We start from the raw sequence: 10,441 nt of genomic DNA, 5'->3' as shown, positions 1-10,441 counted from the left end.
TTGTAAAACATCGAGGATCTAAGTACCCTAACTTCCTTTGAAGTTTTTAGCTGTTTTTTTTCTGGACTGGGTTTAAATGGTTAAATAATGCACCCCCTTCCCCATTACAAAATGTAGAGGTTCACTTTTACAGTACAGCTGACAATCTACTGAATGATTCACACCGGTACAGGAGTGAGTTTACCCCAGAAATGCTGGAGGTTATTTGAAAGTTTATGCTGGAGCTGGGATGCAAACAGTTAAACCGCCTTTCAATCCATTCTAATTTCCATCAGATTTAGGAAGAGTTTTGGAGCTAATAGCAATGCTGCCTCGGCTGTTGTGACTACGTTGAGCTTTCTCCAAAGGTTTCAAACAGCGATACATCACTGTGGACTTAATATTGAAGATAACACAATCTTAAAGGAGAAGTTTGGCAAGAAGGAAATGATCCCACCTGTAATCTCGTGAAGCCGAGTAACAATCTAAAAGTAAATGACCCTATGATCACATTAAAGTAAAATGGGTGTGCGTGTCCCAGTTGTGAAGTGTTCCCTCTTGAATGCTAACTAAAGGACACTGTTAAATAGACTGTTGCGACCAAACAGAAGCCCTGTGCAAGCTGGGCAGCTGCTCCCCTCTCACTTTGAAGTGAGTGGGGAATACTTTTGATGAAGTTTACTCTCTGCTGGACTCTCCTATGCCAGTTTCACCCTGACTGGACCCCTCCACTGCCCCCTCCCCTTCACGTGATCCAGGAGACATGCGCACAACCCGGCCTGGAGAGGGGGGGGGGGGGGGGGGGGGTGGAGAAGCACATCTGCATTTTTCACTGACGTAAGTACGCTCTGCAGCTCACATCGCCAGATTGCAAGTCTAAACTTGGCTGAAGGCCGGTAGTCAGATCGGGGCTGTTTCATATACTTTCTTTTTGTATTGCCTGCCTTACTTTTCCAACTGTCCTATAGAGCTTTGTACAAGCTCAGCTGCCCTGGAGAGAGGAGTCAGTGGGGGGGGGGGGGGGGGGGGGGTAAAGTAATCTATGTTGCTTGGTGGTGGCTGATGGCATCCCTGTTTCTGCCAAGTCAGTAACTTCAGTAAGCTCCCCCCTCCCCTCCCACTTTCCCCCCCCCCCCCCCCCCCCCAACCTCCCCCCCCCCCTTCCAAACTACACGATTCTGTTCTGGATGAAAATAACTTGTGGTTTCGAGAGAGTAGAATTGATTGGTACGGATCGCCAGGGTGCACGGTCTATTGTTTGAAAGCTGCACTTAAACCCGTCCCAGAATGAAGATGAAAACGGTAAACGCTACTAGTAACATTTTCCCGACCCTTTTGTTTATTTTAGAGTGTCGGTTTACTGCTCAAACTCACTGCAAGTTGTATTGTAAATGAGTGGGATTGGACACAAGCAGTTTCAGTGAGTTAATTCTGTTTTTATTGCTGAGAATGGATTGCACTGAAAGAATTGTTTGGTCATTTTTTTGAGATTGGATGTTTGAAACCCTAATTCAGCAGGTCCTCCCCTCGTGCATTCTAAAAGTTAGATAGTCCCATTTGTTTCAAGATAGTAACACGCTGTGCAGAATAGTGTTCTTTGATTTAATCTGGACCTCGTGTGATTTGTGAGCGGGGTTTTAAGGATGCATTGATCCAATTATTCGAATGTTGCGAGTGTGATTGTAGAGGAAGCAAAGTATATATATAATATATATTTAAAAATCGAAGCAAGACATGAACGCGAGAAGGCACAGACCTTCCAATTCTTTCATTGTTGTAGAGACGCTTGTTTTTATTTCAGCTGCCGGTGTAATGTATTTGGGCCAAATGCCAACTGTCTGGGTCACACGCGTTTTATCCAAATAGATTTAGTGCTGCTGTCTGGGAATGGGCTGCCGAATGTTACTTTATATTGACTGTACGGAGCCTATTCGATTTCCTCCCCGTATAGGAAAAGTTTTAATTTCCCCTGATTTTTGACATTGAAATGCTGGCGTTCAGCAACCAGCTGCGTGCTGTGTTTTTGTAGTGTCTAGCCTTTTCGGAGCTCCTTCACTGAAAAATTTGGGATTGTCCAGCAGAAATCTGACAGCTCCTGGAAACTTTACTGGGTTACGGCGCAGGAAAATTCAACACAGGTTAGAAAGCCAAACCTGACTGGTGACGTTTGCAAAGTTTGGTTTTCTATTCAGAATCTGCCCTCATGCTGCGATTTCTACCCCGAATCTGATTATTTTGTGAAAAAAAAGAAACATTCGTGTTCTGCATTGCATAATTTCTCTATATACACATATATATATAAATGTTTTTCGTTGCAGAATTGCGACGGTAGCTGGAGCCCGTATCATTTCTTTCTCCACTGAAATGGTAACCATTCAACACAAGGAGCAGCTCTGCAACTTCTATTCAGCGGGGAGCCGCAGACTTTATATATCTTTCGATTGAGCTCCTGCCCCTCCCCCTTCACTTCCCTAGCAACATACACATACCACTTGTACCAGGCTAGTCCTATCGGGTTAGATGTTTATGGTGCGCGCTTATCTTAAACCTCAAACCGTGACACCCTTTTATGTTCCAGGGGGACAGGAGCCTTTGCATGCATTTGAATGTAATGTGACTTCTGTGTGCCGGAGATCCTGTTGTTCCTACTTAGTCGTTACAATTTACTTACTACCGTGTTGCAGATTTACACTGACTGGGTTGTGAGGAGCGTTTGGCCAAAGTAGGAAAGCCTAAGCTGCTTCAAAATCAATTACTCAAAATGTAAATTGATGCTCCCATTTCAAACCCACCATTTGTTTTTGCATTGTCTGAGATGAAAGCAATGTCATTCGGAGCCCCGTTCTACTTCATTTGCAGTCGAAAGCTTAGCCAGCTGTCCTGTTGCACCAAGTCAGTGAAACCTGGACACACGCCCCAGTCAGCCCTTCCCACCTCTCTCGCCCGCTCCCCTTTTTTTCAAAGTCTTTGATTTTAAATAAAGATTGTGCACGACCTCTGCTGGCTTTAACGTTAGGCCTGGCTTTGGTTTGAGGAGGCTCCCGCCTCCAGTGTGAAGTGATGCTGACTGGCGACTCCGAGACTATCCTTACCCGGGTGCTGCTCCCCAGGTGTGTGACTGGAGGTCTCTCTCGGGACTTTGCCGGTGTTCCTTCTCTCCCTTTGTTACAGCAGAGTTCAGTGGGCTTTGTACCGCGGGGAGGCCGCCTCCAGTGAAGCTGCTCATGGCTCTCTAGCTGTGCTGTCCGTGCTCATGTTCTTGCTCCACCCTCCTTGGACTACCCCCCCCCCCCCCACCGCCTTGTCTTGTGGTTCCCTCCCCTCCCTGTTTTTTTTAAAAAAAACTCCACATTTCCTTTGTTTTGCCTTAGAACAACTTGCATTTATATAGTGCCTTTCCCATCCCCGGAGGTCTCCCACGTTTTACGACCAGCGGTATCCTTTTGATCCTAATAATTGTTGCCGGGAACACTGCTGCCCCCGTATTAGCTTCTCTATTGTTCACACCCTGTCTACCAATCACCTGTTCACTGCTGCTTCCCCAAGTCTTTGTTGTTATTTATCTCTTGCTGTTTTGTTTTTGCAATTTCCCCACGTTCTTTCTTCAATTCCCTTTCTTATCCCACTGCTCTTCTGCCTTTTGTTGCTCTGTGGTTTGCTCCTCTCTTCCTTGTTCTTGCTCCTATCTTCCCATTCCCTCCCCCATCTTCAATTGCTTTGCCTTTTCACAACTTGTGTGTCAACAGCAGCACGGTAGCATAGTGATTAGCACCGTGGCTTCACAGCTCCAGGGTCCCAGGTTCAATTCACTGCTGGGTCACTGTGTAGAGTCTGCACGTTCTCCCTGTGTCTGCGTGGGTTTCCTCCGGGTGCTCCGGTTTCCTCCCACAGTCCAAAGATGTGCAGGTTAGGTGGATTGGCCATGATAAATTGCCCTTGGTGTCCAAAAAAAGGTTAGGAGGGGTTATTGGGTTACCGGGATAGGGTGGAAGTGAGGGCTTAAGTGGGTTGGTGCAGACTCGATGGGCCGAATGGCCTCCTTCAGCACTGTTTGTTCTATGTAAGAGCAGCTTTAACATTGGACAATGTCCCATCGCCTCCACTTCCCATTTCTCCACAATGATTCCCCTTTTCCCTTTCTTCATCTCGCTCAGCCGAATTTCCTTCCCTTCTCCTGCTCTCTTACTCTCTCTAACTCTCCTTTCCTCTCTTCCTTTCCATCTCATCCCGCTTTACAGCTCACCCTGTCCTTTTCCCCAACTCCTCTTTCACCTTTCTATCCTTTGCCTGCTACACTTTCCAAACCTCTCCTTATCTCCTAATTTCTAATCTTACCACTCTTAGTTACCTATCCATCTTCCATCTCTGTTATCTTTCAATCCCTCACTTACCTCTTCAAATCTTCTTTCCAATTCTCGACTTTATTACTTCACCTCCCTTGTTGCTGCACTTCCTTTGCACTCTTCTTACCTTAGCTTCTTCCTAACTCCCTTCCTGCTCCTGCTTTCCTATCCATTCAGTCTTTCCCCTCCTGCCTCTTCATCCCCTCTCCCTTAATCCACCTTTTATCCTTTTCCATTATCTTCACCCTTCCTTCACCCTCTCTATCCCTCCACCTCTATCCTCCTCTCTCCTCCACTCCTCTCTTCTTCCACCTTACCGCCTCCTCCATGCACCCCTTCATTAATCTCCTTTTGTCCCCATCCTTCATCGTCATGTTCTCAAATTTTCCATTCCACCCCTCCACTCTTTCCTCCAACCCCCCCCCCCCCCCACCTTTCCTGCAGACACCTCCCTCCAGGCACCCTCCTGCCCCAAGCTGCACCATCAGCGGCGGGAAGGTCAAGGCTCTGCCAGTCCGGATTGGTAGTCACATTCCCAGTAAATTGGCTGGATAATTGGACTCCGTCCAGTAGGAGGTGAGAGCAGGTTTGGTGGCTCAGCTTCTCCATACGGAGTCTCACCCGTCATGTGGAACCTCACCCGTCATGTGGAGCCTCACTCCTCACATGGAGCCTCACTCCTCACATGGACCCTCACTCCTCACATGGAGCCTCACTCCTCACATGGAACCTCACTCCTCACATGGACCCTCACTCCTCACATGGAGCCTCACTCCTCACATGGAGCCTCACTCCTCACATGGACCCTCACTCCTCACATGGAGCCTCACTCCTCACATGGAGCCTCACTCCTCACATGGACCCTCACTCCTCACATGGAGCCTCACTCCTCACATGGAGCCTCACCCGTCATGTGGAGCCTCACTCCTCACATGGACCCTCACTCCTCACATGGAGCCTCACCCGTCATGTGGAGCCTCACTCCTCACATGGAGCCTCACTCCTCACATGGAGTCTCACTCCTCACATGGAACCTCACTCCTCACACGGAGCCTCACCCGTCATGTGGAGCCTCACTCCTCACATGGAGCCTCACTCCTCACATGGAGCCTCACTCCTCACATGGACCCTCACTCCTCATGGAGCCTCACCCGTCATGTGGAGCCTCACTCCTCACATGGAGCCTAACTCCTCACATGGAGCCTCACTCCTCACGGAGCCTCACCCCTCACATGGAGCCTCACTCCTCACATGGAGCCTCACCCGTCATGTGGAGTCTCATCCTCACATGGAGCCTCACCCCTCACATGGAGCCTCACTCCTCACATGGAGCCTCACTCCTCACATGGACCCTCACTCCTCACATGGAGCCTCACCCGTCATGTGGAGCCTCACTCCTCACATGGAGCCTCACTCCTCACATGGAGCCTCACTCCTCACATGGACCCTCACTCCTCGGAGCCTCACCCGTCATGTGGAGCCTCACTCCTCACATGGAGCCTAACTCCTCACATGGAGCCTCACTCCTCACGGAGCCTCACCCCTCACATGGAGCCTCACTCCTCACAAGGAGCCTCACTCCTCACGTGGAGTCTCATCCTCACATGGAGCCTCACTCCTCACATGGAGCCTCACCCCTCACATGGAGCCTCACTCCTCACATGGACCCTCACTCCTCACATGGAGCCTCACTCCTCACATGGAGCCTCACCCGTCATGTGGAGCTTCAGTCCTCACGTGGAGCCTCATCCTTACATGGAGACACACTCCTCACATGGAGCCTCACTCCTCACGTGGAGTCTCACTCCTCACGTGGAGTCTCACTCCTCACATGGAGCCCCATTCTTCACGTGGAGCTTCCTCATGTGGAGCCTCACTCATGTGGAGCTTCAGTCCTCACGTGGAGCCTCACTCCTCACGTGGAGCCTCACTCCTCACGTGGAGGCTCACTCCTCACGTGGAGTCTCATCCTCACATGGAGCCACATTCCTCACGTGGAGCCTCACTCCTCACGTGAAGCTTCACTCCTCATGTGGAGCCTCAGTCCTCACACGGAGCTTCACTCCTCACGTGGAGCCTCACTCCTCATGTGGAGCCACATTCCTCACGTGGAGCCTCACTCCTCACGTGGAGCCTCACGTGAAGCTTCACTCCTCACGTGAAGCTTCACTCTTCACGTGGAGCCTCACTCCTCACGTGGAGGCTCACTCCTCACGTGGAGCCTCACTCCTCACGTGGAGCCTCACTCCTCACGTGGAGCCTCACTCCTCATGTGGAGGCTCACTCCTCACGTGGAGCCTCACTCCTCATGTGGAGCCTCACTCCTCACGTGGAGCCTCACTCCTCACATGGAGCCTTACTCCTCACATGGAGCTTCACTCCTCAAGTGGAGCCTCACTCCTCACGTGGAGCCTCACTCCTCATGTGGAGCATCACTCCTCACATGGAGCCTCACTCATCACATGGAGCCTAACTCACATGGAGCCTCACTCCTGACGTGAAGCCTTATTCCTAATGGAGACTCACTCCTCACGTGGAGCCTCACATGGTGCCTCACTCCTCACATGGAGCCTCACTCCTCAATTGAAGCCTCACTCCTCATGGAGCCTCACTCCTCACATGGAGCCTCACTCCTCACGTGAAGCCTCACTCCTCATGGAGACTCACTCCTCATGTGGCGCATCACTCCTCACATGGAACCTCACTCCTCACATGAAGCCTCACTCCTCATGGAGACTCACTCCTCACGTGGAGCCTCACATGGAGTCTCACTCCTCATGGAGACTCACACCTCACATGGAGACTAACTCCTCATCTAAAGTCTCACTCGCTCCTCATGTGGAGCCTCACTCCTCGCATGGAGCCTCACTCCTCATGTGGAGCCTCAGTCCTCATGTGGAGCCTCACTCCTCACGTGGAGCCTCACACCTCACTTGAAGACTCACTCCTCACAAGGAACTTCACTCCTCAAACAGACTTACTCTCCGCTTGGAGTTTCACGCTCCACATGGAGACTCAATTTCACATGGAGACTCACTCTCCACATGGGCACCACTCCTTACATGGAGAATTACTCCTCACTTTGAGCCTCACTCTCTACATGAGTCCTCTCTTTCCACATAGAACTTCACTCTTAATATTGAGCCTCACTCTCCACATGGAACTTCACTCTTCACCTGTAGCCTCACTCCACATGAAGCTGACTCTCCACATGGAGCCTCATTCCACATGGATCCTCACTCCCCACATGGAGCCTCACTCCCCACATGGAGCCTCACTCCCCACATGGAGCCTCACTCCCCACATGGAGCCTCACTCCCCACATGGAGCCTCACTCTCCTCGTGGAGCCTCAGTCTCCACATGGAGCCTCACTCTCCACATGGAGCCTCACTCTCCTCGTGGAGCCTCAGTCTCCACATGGAGCCTCAGTCTACACATGGAGCCTCACTCTCCACATGGAGCCTCACTCTCCACATGGAGCTTCACTCTCCTCATGGAGCCTCAGTCTCCACATGGAGCCTCACTCTCCACATGGAGCCTTACTCCCCACATGGAGCCTCAGTCTCGACATGGATCCTCACTCCCCACATGGAGCCTCATACTCCTCGTGGAGCCTCAGTCTCCACATGGAGCCTCATTCTCCTCGTGGAGCCTCACTCCCCACATGGAGTTCAGTTCCCACATGGAGCCTCACTCTCCACATAGAGCCTCACTCTCCACATGAGTACTCACTCTATACATGGAACTTCATTCTGAATATGGAGCCTCACTCTCCACATGGATCTTTGCTCTTCACCTGGAGCCTCACTCCACATGAAGCTGACTCTTAACATGGAGCCTCATTCCACATGGGGACTCCCTCCCCATATGGAGTCTCACTCTGAACATGGAACTTCGCTCTCCACATGAAGCTCAGTCTCCACATGAATCCTCACTCCCCACATGTAGCCTCACTCTCTACATGGAGCCTCACTCCCCACATGGAGCCTCAGTATGCACATGGAGCCTTGCTATAAAGATGGAGACACCCTTGCCACATGGACCTCACTCCCCACATGTACCCTCACTATTCACATGTGGATACCCTTGCCACATGGAGCCTCAGTCTACACATGGAGCCTCACTCCCCACATGGAGCCTCACTCCCCACATGGAGCCTCACTATTCACATGGAGCCTCACTGTCCACATGGAGCCTCACTCCCCACATGGAGCCTCACTATACACATGGGGACACCCTTGCCACATGGAGCCTCACTCCCCACATGGAGCCTCACTCCCCACATGGAGCCTCACTATACACATGGGGACACCCTTGCCACATGGAGCCTCATTCCCCACATGGAGCCTCACTCCCCACATGGAGCCTCACTATTCACATGGAGCCTCACTGTCCACATGGAGCCTCACTCCCCACATGGAGCCTCACTATACACATGGAGCCTCACTCCCCACATGGAGCCTCACTATACACATGGGGACACCCTTGCCACATGGAGCCTCATTCCCCACATGGAGCCTCACTATTCACATGGGGACACCCTTGCCACATGGAGCCTCAGTCTACACATGGAGCCTCACTCCCCACATGGAGCCTCACTCCCCACATGGAGCCTCACTATTCACATGGGAACACCCTTGCCACATGGAGCCTCACTCCCCACATGGAGCCTCACTCCCCACATGGAGCCTCACTATACACACGGAGACACCCTTGCCACATGGAGCCTCAGTCTACACATGGAGCCTCACTCCCCACATGGAGCCTCACTCCCCACATGGAGCCTCACTATTCACATGGGGACACCCTTGCCACATGGAGCCTCACTCCCCACATGGAGCCTCACTCCCCACATGGAGCATCACTATACACATGGAGACACCCTTGCCACATGGAGCCTGACTCCCCACATGGAGCCTCACTATACACACGGAGACACCCTTGCCACATGGAGCGTCACTCCCCACATGGAGCCTCACTATACACATGGGGACACCCTTGCCACATGGAGCCTCAGTCTACACATGGAGCCTCACTATACACATGGGGACACCCTTGCCACATGGAGCCTCACTCCCCACATGGAGTCTCACTATACACACGGAGACACCCTTGCCACATGGAGCCTCACTCCCCACATGGAGCCTCACTATACACACGGAGACACCCTTGCCACATGGAGCCTCAGTCTACACATGGAGCCTCACTCCCCACATGGAGCCTCACTCCACACATGGAGCCTCACTATTCACATGGGGACACCCTTGCCACATGGAGCCTCACTCCCCACATGGAGCCTCACTCCCCACATGGAGCATCACTATACACATGGAGACACCCTTGCCACATGGAGCCTGACTCCCCACATGGAGCCTCACTATACACACGGAGACACCCTTGCCACATGGAGCGTCACTCCCCACATGGAGCCTCACTATACACATGGGGACACCCTTGCCACATGGAGCCTCAGTCTACACATGGAGCCTCACTATACACATGGGGACACCCTTGCCACATGGAGCCTCACTCCCCACATGGAGTCTCACTATACACACGGAGACACCCTTGCCACATGGAGCCTCACTCCCCACATGGAGCCTCACTATACACATGGGGACACCCTTGCCACATGGAGCCTCACTCCCCACATGGAGCCTCACTCCCCACATGGAGCCTCACTATACACATGGGGACACCTTTGCCACATGGAGCCTCATTCCCCACATAGAGCCTCACTATTCACATGGGGACACCCTTGCCACATGGAGCCTCACTCCCCACATGGAGCCTCACTATTCACATGGGGACACCCTTGCCACATGGAGCCTCACTCCCCACATGGAGCCTCACTATACACATGGGGACACCCTTGCCACATGAAGCCTCAGTCTAGACAAGGAGCCTCACTCTCCACCTGGAGCATCTCCCTCCACATGGGGACACCCTCCCCACATGAAGCCTCAGTCTCCATATGGAGCCTCGCTCTCCACATTAGTACTCCCTCTCCTCCGCCCTTTCGCGCTCAGGATTGTGGTTGCACAGCACCAGGGTTTGTGGGTAAGAGAAAGCTGCTGCCACTTTAAATTCCCTCGGGCTGAATGGCACTGGTGATCAC

At 52.0% G+C, this 10,441-nt stretch overlaps 1 protein-coding gene across 1 annotated transcript in view; it reads left to right on the top strand.

The window, feature by feature from the left end:
* Positions 1–1,145: 1,145 nt before the first annotated feature.
* adamts6 (ADAM metallopeptidase with thrombospondin type 1 motif, 6) overlaps positions 1,146–10,441 on the top strand; it is a 429,889-nt gene continuing 420,593 nt past the window's right edge. The window contains exon 1 of the mRNA XM_038791039.1: positions 1,146–1,281. The gene's annotated coding sequence lies outside the window, so the exon portion shown is untranslated. The remainder of the gene's footprint in view (positions 1,282–10,441) is intronic.

This window comes from Scyliorhinus canicula, chromosome 3 (genome assembly GCF_902713615.1).
Source record: "Scyliorhinus canicula chromosome 3, sScyCan1.1, whole genome shotgun sequence".
Taxonomy (NCBI): domain Eukaryota; kingdom Metazoa; phylum Chordata; class Chondrichthyes; order Carcharhiniformes; family Scyliorhinidae; genus Scyliorhinus; species Scyliorhinus canicula.
This window is presented reverse-complemented; position numbering and strand designations above follow the sequence as displayed.